Genomic DNA, 12,689 nt, shown 5'->3' on the forward strand with positions numbered 1-12,689 from the left:
CAACTCGCACAGGATGCAACCCCATACTTGATGACCCATATGAGGGAAGTGAGATTGAGGAACAAAGATTCCCAATGTTGGAAATTCCCATGTATTTTGGGGGCCAGAGGAGGGGCAGGCAAAGTGTCCAGGCTGATATGGGGGCTTGCACTCCTGAGGCAGAATGATATATGTAGTGATCTGTACATTTGTACATACATCTGCACACACACCAGGGACTACAGACAGATGTAAAAGACACAGCATCACTAGAGGACAGCAGTTGGAGGATATCACTAGAAGGAAACTGCAGGGGATGGGTACAATCGAAATGTGGAGCTTTTTCAAGGAACAGCTACTGCGTGTCCTTGATAAGTACGTACCTGTCAGGCAGGGAGGAAGTTGTCGAGCAAGGGAGCCGTGGTTTACTAAGGAAGTTGAAGCACTTGTCAAGAGGAAGAAGAAGGCTTATGTTAGGATGAGACATGAAGGCTCAGTTAGGGCACTTGAGAGTTACAAGTTAGCCAGGAAGGACCTAAAGGGAGAGTTAAGAAGAGCGAGGAGAGGACACGAAAAGTCGTTGGCGGATAGGATCAAGGAAAACCCTAAGGCTTTCTATAGGTATATCAGGAACAAAAGAATGACTCGAGTAAGATTAGGGCCAATCAAGGATAGTAGTGGAAAGTTGTGTGTGGAATCAGAGGAGATAGGGGAAGCATTAAATGGATATTTTTCGTCAGTGTTTACACTGGAGAAAGACAATGTTGTCGAGGAGAACACTCAGGTTCAGTCGACCAGGCTAGATGGAATTGAGGTTCACAAGGAGGAGGTGTTAGCAATTTTAGAAAATGTCAAAATAGACAAGTCCCCTGGGCCAGATGGGATTTATCCTAGGATTCTCTGGGAAGCCAGGGAGGAGATTGCTGAGCCTTTGTCCTTGATCTTTATGTCGTCTTTGTCGACAGGAATAGTGCCGGAAGACTGGAGGATAGCAAATGTTGTCCCCTTGTTCAAGAAGGGGAGTAGAGACAACCCTGGTAATTATAGACCTGTGAGCCTTACTTCGGTTGTGGGTAAAATGTTGGAAAAGGTTATAAGAGATAGGGTTTATAATCATCTTGAAAAGAACAAGTTGATTAGCGATACTCAACACGGTTTTGTGAAGGGTAGGTCATGTCTCACAAACCTTATTGAGTTTTTTGAGAAGGTGACCAAACAGGTGGATCAGGGTAAAGCTGTTGATGTGGTGTATATGGATTTCAGTAAGGCGTTTGATAAGGTTCCCCATGGTAGGCTATTGCAGAAAATAAGGAAGTATGGAATTGAAGGTGATTTAGCGGTTTGGATCAGTAATTGGCTAGCTGAAAGAAGACAGAGGGTGGTGGTTGATGGCAAATGTTCATCCTGGAGTTCAGTTACTAGTGGTGTACCGCAAGGATCTGTTTTGGGGCCACTGCTGTTTGTAATTTTTATAAATGACCTGGAAGAGGGTGTAGAAGGATGGGTTAGTAAATTTGCAGATGACACGAAGGTCGGTGGAGTTGTGGATAGTGCTGAAGGATGTTATAGGATACAGAGGGACATAGATAAGCTGCAGAGCTGGGCTGAGAGGTGGCAGATGGAGTTTAATGCGGAAAAGTGTGAGGTGGTTCACTTTGGAAGGAGTAACAGGAATGCAGAGTACTGGGCTAATGGCAAGATTCTTGGTAGTGTAGATGAACAGAGAGATCTCGGCATCCAGGTACATAAATCCCTGAAAGTTGCCACCCAGGTTAATAGGGCTGTTAAGAAGGCATATGGTGTGCTAGCCTTTATAAGCAGGGGGATTGAGTTTCGGAACCACAAGGTCATGCTGCAGCTGTACATAACTCTGGTGCGGCCACACCTGGAGTACTGCGTGCAGTTCTGGTCACCACATTATAGGAAGGATGTGGAAGCTTTGGAAAGGGTTCAGAGGAGATTTACTAGGATGTTGCCTGGTATGGAGGGAAGGTCTTACGAGGAAAGGCTCAGGGAATTGAGGTTGTTTTCGTTAGAGAGGAGAAGGCTGAGAGGTGACTTAATAGAGACATATAAGATAGTCAGAGGGTTAGATAGGGTGGACAGTGAGAGTCTTTTTCCTCGGATGGTGATGACCAACACGAGGGGACATAGCTTTAAATTGAGGGGGTGAGAGATATAGGACAGATGTCAGAGGCAGTTTCTTTACTCAGAGAGTAGTAGGGGTGTGGAACGCCCTGCCTGCAATAGTAGTAGACTCGCCAACTTTAAGGGTATTTAAGTGGTCACTGGATAGACATATGGATGAAAATGGAATAGTGTAGGTCAGATAGGCTTCAGATGGTTTCACAGGTCGGCGCAACATCGAGGGCCGAAGGGCCCGTACTGCGCTGTAGTGTTCTATGTTCTATGTTCTAGAGACGGGTCCAGCCCAAGAGATGATCCGCCTCTTTCAGAAGCACAAGGCTAGTGAGCAGCAGCAGACAGAGACAGCTCAGCATAGGCAGTTTACCTTAGCTTCACTAGTCATACCTCTTGACTGTATTATATCGAGTTAAGCTCTGGAAACAGAACAAACCCATTAAATAAAGTATTTGTGTTAACTGGAAGTCTACAATCTTTATTCAGATTTGGAGAATAACATATGATACCAGGCGTGATTTCAGAAAGCTAGCTAGACACCAGCAAGAGAAAAAAAAACTTAAACCGGATATTCGGCTGTGGAAGACTTCGCAGCAAATGGATCCTCGACGACTAACTGATTCGATGGAACTTGTTGGAACTCCATGGCAGCTGGAAACAACCGGTAATTTAAGTTATAACTGGAAAATGTTTGAACAGTTGTTCCAAATATTTATCACAGCTAATGATTTAAGCACTGCCTCTGAGCAACGAAAATAGCCCTACTACTCTCAACAGGAGGGCATGAAGCTAGAGAAATCTATAATTGCTTTAATTACTTGGAAGGTGAGGACAACACCAAAGTAGACGTTATACTCAAAAAATTTGCTGACCGCTGTAACAGTCAGTCCAGTGAGATGCTGGAAAGGTTTAACTCTTGTCAGAGAAACGGAGGGCTCATCACTGATTTTATTACAAATCTCAAGTTAATACCACAAGGCTGTGATTATGCTGATTTCAGATACACTGTGATAATGCATCAATTAATTTCTGGACTATCTGATAAAAATTTGAGGGAAGAACGTTCACAAAATAAGTATCTAACTCTAGAAATTGCTATCCAAACAAAAACAAAATCAGTACTTTGAGTCTCTACAAACACAAAATCATCATTTAGAAAACAATATCGATAAAAATGGGGTGAACACTCACCATGAGGCAGAGGGAGGGTTGAATCGAAGGAAGACGGAGGTTCTGAGCGGCAGCCATCTTGAGAAAGGAGTCGCACATGCTCATTTGCGAAAAGAGGGCACAGTACAGGAAACTCGGTGTGCGCATGGGCAATCGAGTCCTACACATGTGTTCACGAGCATCATGACGTCAGAGGACCAGCACCATGCTCACTTAAAAGGGAAATGCACGAAAATGAACAAAAAGAAATTTAAAGCTGCAAAACCCAATTCTCTTGCCTCAAAAGACAGAACAATGCCCGAACTTACACCAGCAGTTGAAAATAACTTTCACAACACCCTGGAACAAGCAGTTAGCACTGCCCTAGAAGATGATATGGTCCTTTTGGCAACGACTCAGACGAAGATTTCATCTTGGGAGATGGCTACCCCAGTACCAAATCCGAACTGCGACTAGAGCTGTTGTACCATGAGTTCTTCGGAATAGGGAACCTTCAGCCCAGCATATATGACATCCCGACTCGTGAGTGCAGGATTATGCTGCGGCCGGATGGCAAGAAACAGAGAGTGATCCACGCACCACGAAGGGTCCCAGCCTCCACACAAGAAGTTGATTTGTTCATTGAACATGAAGAGAACGATCACAACTCCGAAACAAAAAGCGATGATTTGTCCAACGAACAATACACACAATACTGCTCAGACATGGCTGAGTTATTCGGAGATCCTGATCACAGCATCAGCAACACGGTTGAAAAGCTCAACACGACTCTTCTCATGGTCGATGAATCCAATACCATGGTGCCATGGCAGGCCGTCGGTACATTGGATGACAGCAATACCCAAGACGAAGATGACGCAACACGGAGAGCACAGAACGACTCAGTTGAGAGAGCATAGATTGACTTTACAGTGAGAACTCTGCATGACTCCACAAAGAGAGCGATGACAGACTCCACGAGAGAGCAATGACATACTCCACAGAGAGAGCGATGACAGACTCCACAGAGAGCTCGATGAAGGACTCCACAGAGAGTGATGAAGGACTCCACAGAGAGAGCGATGACAAACTCCACAGAGAGAGCGATAACAAACTCCACAGGAAGAGCGATGAAGGACTCCACAGAGAGAGCGATGAAGGACTCCACAAAGAGAGCGATGCAAGCCTCCACAAAGAGAGTGACGCAAGCTTCCACAGACAGCTCAGTGACAGATTCAAAAATGGAAGCAAGCAAATACTCCATAGCGAACGCCATGCATATACAAGACAATGAAGATCTATCAAGCTTATTTGAGCCACCAGAAGAAGACACTGAATGTCTACCCAATGTATGTGAGACAAGAGACGAAGAAATCACAATTTCCATACAGGATGCGCAGGGTCACAGTGAGACTGACATATCTCAGCTCATCTGCACAGAAGCACTCAATAATCAGGGGACAGCCACCCATGAGTCCAGAGAGACCATGTCAATTGAAATCTTGAAGATTTTGACTCCGAAAGAGGAGCACCAAGAGTCCAGAGAGACCACGTCAATAGAAATCATGAAGATTTTGACTCCAGAAAAGGATCACAGATGATTCAAATGAACCTGAAATGATCCAAAACAGGAGCACCTAGAAATCAATGATGATTCAAGTGAACCAGAAATGACTCTAGAAGAGGAGTATCAAGTAAGCAAAGAAGAGGAATTGAATCCACCACAAATGACTGATGTCACCAACATCAATGCAACATCAGATCATTCTCACAATTCTCAAGAAGATACGATCAATGTAGCAGATACCACAAAGGACACTGACACCAATAACTGTGATAATGACTCAAATCATCCACATGGCACACTCATTGAGCACAACAAGAACAACAAAAATCGCAAGAAGCACAGCAGAAACAAGGACAACAACAGCAACAACAAAAACAACATGCAGCGCAACAAGAACGACAAAAGCAACAAGAAGCATCCCAGAAACATCAAACACGCTAAGAAAAAGAACATGAATAAAAGCGAAAACAATGAAAACAGAATCAACAAGCACGACAAAAAGAACAACAAGAACGACACCGACAAGAATGCCAATGAAAACAACCAAGACAGAAACAACAAAAACAACAACAAGAACGACAACAAAAACAACAAAGACACAAATGACAGAAACAACAACAATGAAACAACAACCTGTACAACATGGTACAATGCTGCACGTGAAGGACAATGCCACAGCACACTGCAAAACAATGACAAGACTACAAACATGCCATGGCATGATAAAGAATCTCACGAATTCACATCTGCTCCAGAAACAAACGAGCAAAACAGCTTTCACGAACGATGACATACAGAATCAATATCACAAACACAGGAAAAAGTCGAGGTCAGACAACGGTGCGACACAGAATCACTACCCGCAATCAAATGGAACAGGGGAAAAAGGTGTCCACATCATTAAACGACTGATCAGCAAAGCAGCCGGGGCACGTTCTGACATCAACCGAGCTCTGTTATTGTACCGAGCAGCCCCACTGAGCTCAGGACTGTCGCCAGTGCAAATGCTCTTCGGCAGAGACATCCGGACAACCCTACCGGCAAAGCAATTCCGAGACCCCGGGCAACGCAACGATTCTCGACGACATGCGGGCACTATGCTCCAAACAAAAACTATACTACGATCAACATGCGATCCCACTCAAGCCACTGACAATAGGTGACGCCATCAGAATCAAGGACCCAGAAGGCGGATGGTCTGAGTCAGCTATGGTGATCAGGCAGGAGGCACCATGGTCCTACATTGTCAAATCGTCTGCGGGAGTACTTTTTCGCCGTAACCGCTGGGATCTATTCGAGATTCAATCTGCAATGCCAGTATTTCCCACACTGGACTTGACTGAGTCTATTTGTCCACATGACGTTCCTCGCCACACAACGCCAGACAGTACACTTGATGACATCAAACCATCATCCCTACTACCACCGTTAAGACGCTCCAGCAGAAGCCGTAAGGCACCTGACCATTAGATTTGTAACGACACTTCAACACACGCACAAGACGAATATGGACATTTCTCACAACAGACTCACAACACAATTAATTGTTTCTGTATTACTTTTATCATTTTCACAGTGTGCAGATTTGCATATTCTCACCACTTGTTAAATGCAGTTTTCTTGAGGCCAGTCTAGAAAACATGTCCAATAAAAGTGGGGGGGGGGGGGATGTAGTGATCTGTACATCTGTGCATACATCTGCACATACACCAGGGACTACAGACAGATGTAACAGCCACAGCATCAGAGACGGTCCCACCAGGGAGGATCCGCCTCTTTCAGAAGCACAAGGCGAGTGAGCAGCAGCAGACAGAGACAGCTCAGCATAGGCATTTTACCTTAGCTTCACTGATCATACCTCTTGACTGTATTATATCGAGTTAAGCTCTGGAAACAGAACAAACCCATTGAATAAAGTATTTTTGTTAACTGGAAGTCTACAATCTTTATTCAGACTTAGAGAATAACATAATATATTTCTTAAAATGTACACAGGAGAACTTTTTAGCTCAATATGTAGAGGATCCAACAAGGGTTGGTGCAGTGCTGGACCTAATTCTGGGGAGTGAAGCCGGACAGGTAGTTGATGTGTTGGTGGGGGAGCACTTTAGTGATAGCAACCACAACATGGTACGAAGTCTTACAGCACCAGGTTAATGTCCAACAGGTTTGTTTTGAATCACTAGCTTTCGGAGGACTGCTCCTTCCTCAGGTGAATGAAGAAGTAGGTTCCAGAAACATATATATATAGACAACGTCAAAAAATGCAAGACAATATTTTGAATGCGTGTCTTTGCAGGTAATTAGGTTTTTACAGGTCCAGATGGAGCAGGTTAAAGAGGTGTGAATTTTCTCAAACCAGGACAGTTGGTAGGATTTTGCAAGCCCAGGCCAGATGGTGGGGGATGAATGTAATGCAACATGAATCCACGGTCCCGGATGAGGCCGTACTCACGTGTGCGGAACTTGGCTATAAGTTTCTGCTCGGCGATTCTGCATTGTCACGCGTCCTGAGGCCCGCCTTGGAGAACACTTCCCCGAAGAGGCTGAATGCCCTTGACTGCTGAAGTGTTCCCCGACTGGAAGGGAACATTTCTGCCTGGCGATTGTTGCGCAATGTCCGTTCATCCATTGCCTCAGCGTCTGCATGGTCCCGTCAATGTACCACGCTTCGGGACATCCTTTCCTGCAGCGTATGAGGTAGACAACGTTGGCCGAGTCACACGAGTATGTACCGTGTACCTGGTGGGTGGTGTTCTCATGTGTAATGGTGGTACCCATGTCGATGATCTGGCACGTCTTGCAGAGATTGCCATGGCAGAGTTGTGTGGTGTCGTGGTCTCTGTTCTGAAGGCTGGGTAGTTTGCTGCAAACAATGGTTTGTTTGAGGTTGGGCGGTTGTTTGAAGGCAAGTAGTGGGGGTGTGGGGATGACCGTGGCAAGATGTTTGTCTTCATTAATGACGTGTTGAAGGCTGCAAAGAAGGTGTCTAGTTTCTCTGCTCCGGGGAAGTACTGGATGACGAAGGGTACTCTGTCGGTTGTGTCCCGTGTTTGTCTTCTGAGGAGGTCGCTGCGGTTTTTTGATGTGGCGCGTTGGAACTGTCACTTGATGAATCGAGCGCCATATCCCATTCGTACGAGGGCATCTTTAAGCGCCTGTAGATGTCTGTTACACTCCTCCTCGTCTAAGCAGATCCTGTGTTTTTGCGGGCTTGTCCATAGGGGATGGCTTCTTTAATATGTTTAGGGTGGAAACTGGAGAAGTGGAGCATTGTGAGATTATCCGTGGGCTTGCAGTAAAGCAAAGTGCCGAGGTGACCGCCCTTGATAGAGATGAGTGTGTCCAAGAATGCAACTGATTCTGGAGAGGAGTCCATGGTGTGTCTGATGGTGGGATGGAACTTATTGATGTCATCGTGTAGTCTTTTCAGTGATTCTTCGTCATGGGTCCAAAGGAAACAAATGTCATCGATGTATCTGGTGGATAATGTCGGTTGAAGGTCCTGTGCAGTGAGGAGCTCTTGTTCAAACCTGTGCATGAAGATTTTGGCATATTGAGGTGCGACTTTGGTCCCCATGGCTGTTCCGTGTATCTGGATGAAGAACTTGTTGTCGAAGGTGAAGATGTTATGATACAGAATGAAGTGGATGAGTTGCAGAATTGCGTCTATAGATTGGCAGCTGTCGGTTTTGAGTACTGAGGCTGTTGCAGCAATGCCATCATCATGGGGGATGCTGGTGTAGAGTGCCGAGACGTCCATTGTGACGAGGAATGTTCCCGGTTCAACTGGTCCATGGGTGCTGAGTTTCGGTAAGAAGTCCATTGTATCGCGACAGAAGCTGGGCGTTCCTTGTACGATGGGTTTCAAGATGCCCTTGATGTAGCCAGAGAGATTCTCACAAGGGTCCCATTGTCTGATACGATAGGACGGCCTGGTGTGTTGGCCTTGTGTATTTTCGGGAGGCAGTAGAGATCTCCAACGCAGGGAGTACATGGGATGAGAGCACGTCGGGTGTTCTGAAGGTCTGGATCCAAAGTCTTGATCAGTCTGTTGAGTTGGCGGGTGTGTTTCTTGTTCGGATCTGCGGATAACTGTCTGTAATGTTCCTGGTTGTTGAGTTGTTGGTACACTTCTTTGCAGTAGTGCGTTCTGTTCAGTATGACGGTAGCTCCTCCTTTGTCTGCTGGTTTGATGTTGATGTTGGGGTTGGTCTTGAGAGCGCAGGTGGCGTTGCATTGTGCTTGGTTGATGTTCGGGGCTGTCTTGTGAATGCGACTTATGAATCTGGCATTGACGCGACTCCTGACGGCTTGAGCATACATGTCAAGTCTAGGGCAGCGGTCTTCCAGAGGGATCCAATTCGACTCTTTCCTCTTTGGTTGCCGCACCGCAGATCTCTCGGTCTGCTGTTCCGATTCATAGGTTGTTTCATTGGGTTCGCTGTCAGCCTCTTGGTGTCTGTGGAAGAACTCTCGGCGCCTCATTCGCCTGATGAATTCCTCCATGTCTGCTGCGAGACTGATGGGGTCTGACAAGTTGACAATAGAATTCCCTGTATTGTTTTTGACTGTGGTACCGGGGGTGGCTTGGTTGCTGCTGGTGCTGATGCTGAGTTTCTCAAACTTCCTGTGCTTGGTGTGCATATAGGTGGCATAGTATTGTTGTCTCATTTGTTTGGCGGTGTTCCGCAGCTGGTCTGCTGCGTCCTGAGCGCAAGGTGAGAATATGGACTCTATCTTGGTTTCCACAACATAGCTCTTCTTTTTAATAAATTTAAAGTACCCAATTCATTTTTTCTCAATTGAGGGGCAATTTAGCATAACCAATCCACCTACACTGCACATCTTTGGGTTGTGGGGTGAGACCCAAGCAGACATGGGGAGAATATGCAAAACTCCACATGGACAGTGACCCAGGGCCAGGATCGAACCCAGATCCTCGGTGCCTTGAGGCAACAGTGCTAACCACTTCGGCACAGTGCCATCCAGACATGGTTCAATTTAAATATGTTCTGGACAAAGAAATAGACAAGTTGCAAAAAAGAAAAGGTTTTAGATTGGGAGAGAGTAGATTTTAACAAAATGAGGCAGGATCTGGCCAAGGTAGACTGGAAAGAGTTACTTGTGGGGAAACCTACAGCAGAGCAGTGCGGGGGGGGGGGGGGGGGGGGGGGGGGGGGGTGTTCAAAGATGAAATGGGGAGGGTACAGGCGCAATATTTTCCCTCTAGGGTCATAGGAAGGTGTAATGAACCCAGAGAACCATGGATGGCCAGAGATTTTCAGGATCCGAAGAGAAGGAAAAGAGAGGCTTTTAACAAGTATAAGGGGAGCAAGTCAGCAGGGGCATTAGTGGAGTACAGAAAGTGCAGGATGGAGCTTAAGAAATCAATTAGGAGAGGAAAGCGAGGATATGAGAAAGCTCTGGCTGGTAAAAGTAGGGGAAAATCCCAAGATATTCTATCAGTATGTCAATGGGAAGAGGATAACCAGGGAAAGGGTAGAGCCCATTAAGGACCATGGGGGAAATCTGTGGGTGCAGCCACAGGACATTGGTACGGCGTTGAACGAATATTTCACATCTGTCTTCACCCAAGAGAATGAGGAGGTATTTATAGAATTCGGGGAGAGTGACTGTGAGGTTTACGAGCAAATTGTCACAGGGAGTGACAAGGTATTGGAGATATGGGCAGGCTTAAAAGTGGACAAATCTCCAGGTCTGGATGGATTGTTTTCCAACATGCTCTGGGAGGCGAGGGAAGAGATTGCCGGGGTTCTGACACAAATTTTTAATTTCTCTCTGGCCACAGGGGAGGTGCCAGAGGACTGGAGAACAGATAAGGTGGTCCCACTGTTTAAGAAAGGTTGTAGAGACAAGCCAGGGAACTGCAGACCAATGAGTCTCACACCAGTGGTTGGGAAACTACTGGAGAAGATTCTGAAGGAGAGGCAAGGTCTATCAGGGATAGTCAGCATGACTTTGCCAGAGGGAGTTCATGCCGAACAAATTTGATTGAATATTTTGAACATGTAACCAAGTGCATAGATGAGGGTTTTGTAGTTGATGTAATTTACATGGATTTCAGCAAAGCCTTTGATGAAGTCCCACACGGGAGACTTATTAAGAAGGCAAATGTACATGGGATACAGGGTGATTTGATAAGGTAGATTCCTATTTGGCTTGGCGGTAGAAGACAGAGGGTCATGATAGATGGCTGCTTTAGTGTCTGTAAGTGAGTGACCAGTGGCATGTGGGATCCATGCTGGGGCCCCTATTATTTTTCATTTATATAAATGACATAATGACGATGTGGGGGGTAGGATCAGTAAGTTTGCAGATGACACAAAGATTGGTTGTGTGGTTAACAGTGAGGTTGAGTGTTTTGGGTTCCAGGAAGATGTAGTCGGGATGGTCAAATGGGCTGATAAGCGGCAGATAGAATTTAACCCTGAAAAGTAAATAATAATAATAATATGTGTGAGGTGATACACTTTGGAAGTAGTAAATTAACAAGTAAGTATACTATGAAAGGTCTGACACTGGGAAGTTCCGAAGAATAAAAGGACCCTTGCATGTTTGTCCATTAATCTCTGACGGTAGAAGGCCAGGTTATTAGGGTGATGAAAACGGCAAACGGGACACTCACTTTCATCAATTAGGGCATAGATTACAAAAGCAGGGAGGTCATGATGGAGCTGTATAGAACTTTGGTCAAGCCACAGCTGGAATACTGTGTATCGTTCTGGTCACCACATTATAGGAAGGATGTAATTGCACTGGAGGAGGTGCAGAGAAGATTCACCAGAATGTTGTCTGGGATGGAACATTTAAGTTATAAAGAGAGGTTGAATAGGCTGGGTTGTTTTCTCTGGAGCAGAGAAGACTGAGAGGTGACCTGATTGATGTGTACAAGATTATGAGGGGCGTGGACAAGGTGGATAGGGAGCAGCTGTTCCCCATAGTTGAGGGGCCAGTTAAAAGGGGACACAAGTTCAAAGTAAGGGATGGGAGGTTTCGGGAGGATTTGAAGAAAATCTTTGTTACCCAGAGGGTGGCGACGATCTGGAATGCACTGCCCAGGAGGGTGGTAGAGGCGAGATGCCTCACATTCTTTAAAAAGTATCTGGGGGCAGCATGGTGGCGCAGTGGTTAGCACTGTTGTCTCACGGTGCCGAGGTCCCAGATTCAATCCCTGCCCTGGGTCACTGTCCGTGTGGAGTTTGCACATTCTCCCCTTGTTTGCGTGGGTTTCAACCCCACAACCCAAAGATGTGCAAGTTAGGTGGATTGGCCGCGATAAATTGTCCCTTAATGGGAAAAAATGAATCGGGCACTCTAAATTTATTTTTAAAAAGTATCTGGATGAGTACTTGGTACGTCATACCTTTCAAGTGCTGGCAAGTGGATTGAGGTGGGCAGGTCAAGGCCTTGTATGCATTGATGGAGACTCGATGGGCTGAAGGGCCTCTTCTGCACTGTCGTAGTCTGTGAAGAATACCTTCCTTACAAGCACATCCACCAGCCAGGCAATGAAATTCTACAATGAAGTTTGTCTGGTTTGGTAGGTCCCAATGTGCTTTTGCCAATCACTAAAGGCTCTCTGTTCAACGAGGTCATCAAGATGGGCCCTTCATGTCAGCAGACTAAGTAAAGGAAATATTAAAACTCAAACCCATCTTATTCTTGTACAACAGCCAGACAAACAAATCTCTTGGCAGAAGCAACATTTTCTGATTTTGATTGGTCTGTAAGGAAATAATTTGTGAATGAATTATGTTAGTGCTGCATTTTAAAACCAAGTAATTCACACATGCTTAAAAAGGAATTAAAAAAGGATTTGATTGTTAAT

At 45.6% G+C, this 12,689-nt stretch overlaps 1 long non-coding RNA gene across 1 annotated transcript in view; it reads right to left on the bottom strand.

Annotated features, from left to right (window-relative positions):
• Window positions 1-2,721: 2,721 nt before the first annotated feature.
• The window catches only part of LOC119977348, a 63,021-nt gene continuing 53,053 nt past the window's right edge, over window positions 2,722-12,689 (bottom strand). Inside the window, exons 2-3 of the long non-coding RNA XR_005463181.1 lie at window positions 3,313-3,503; window positions 2,722-2,772 (exon numbers count right to left, since the gene is read on the bottom strand). This is a non-coding gene — a long non-coding RNA (uncharacterized LOC119977348). The remainder of the gene's footprint in view (window positions 2,773-3,312; window positions 3,504-12,689) is intronic.

The sequence above is a fragment of the Scyliorhinus canicula genome, chromosome 1 (genome assembly GCF_902713615.1).
Source record: "Scyliorhinus canicula chromosome 1, sScyCan1.1, whole genome shotgun sequence".
In the NCBI taxonomy this organism is placed as follows: Eukaryota; Metazoa; Chordata; class Chondrichthyes; order Carcharhiniformes; family Scyliorhinidae; genus Scyliorhinus; species Scyliorhinus canicula.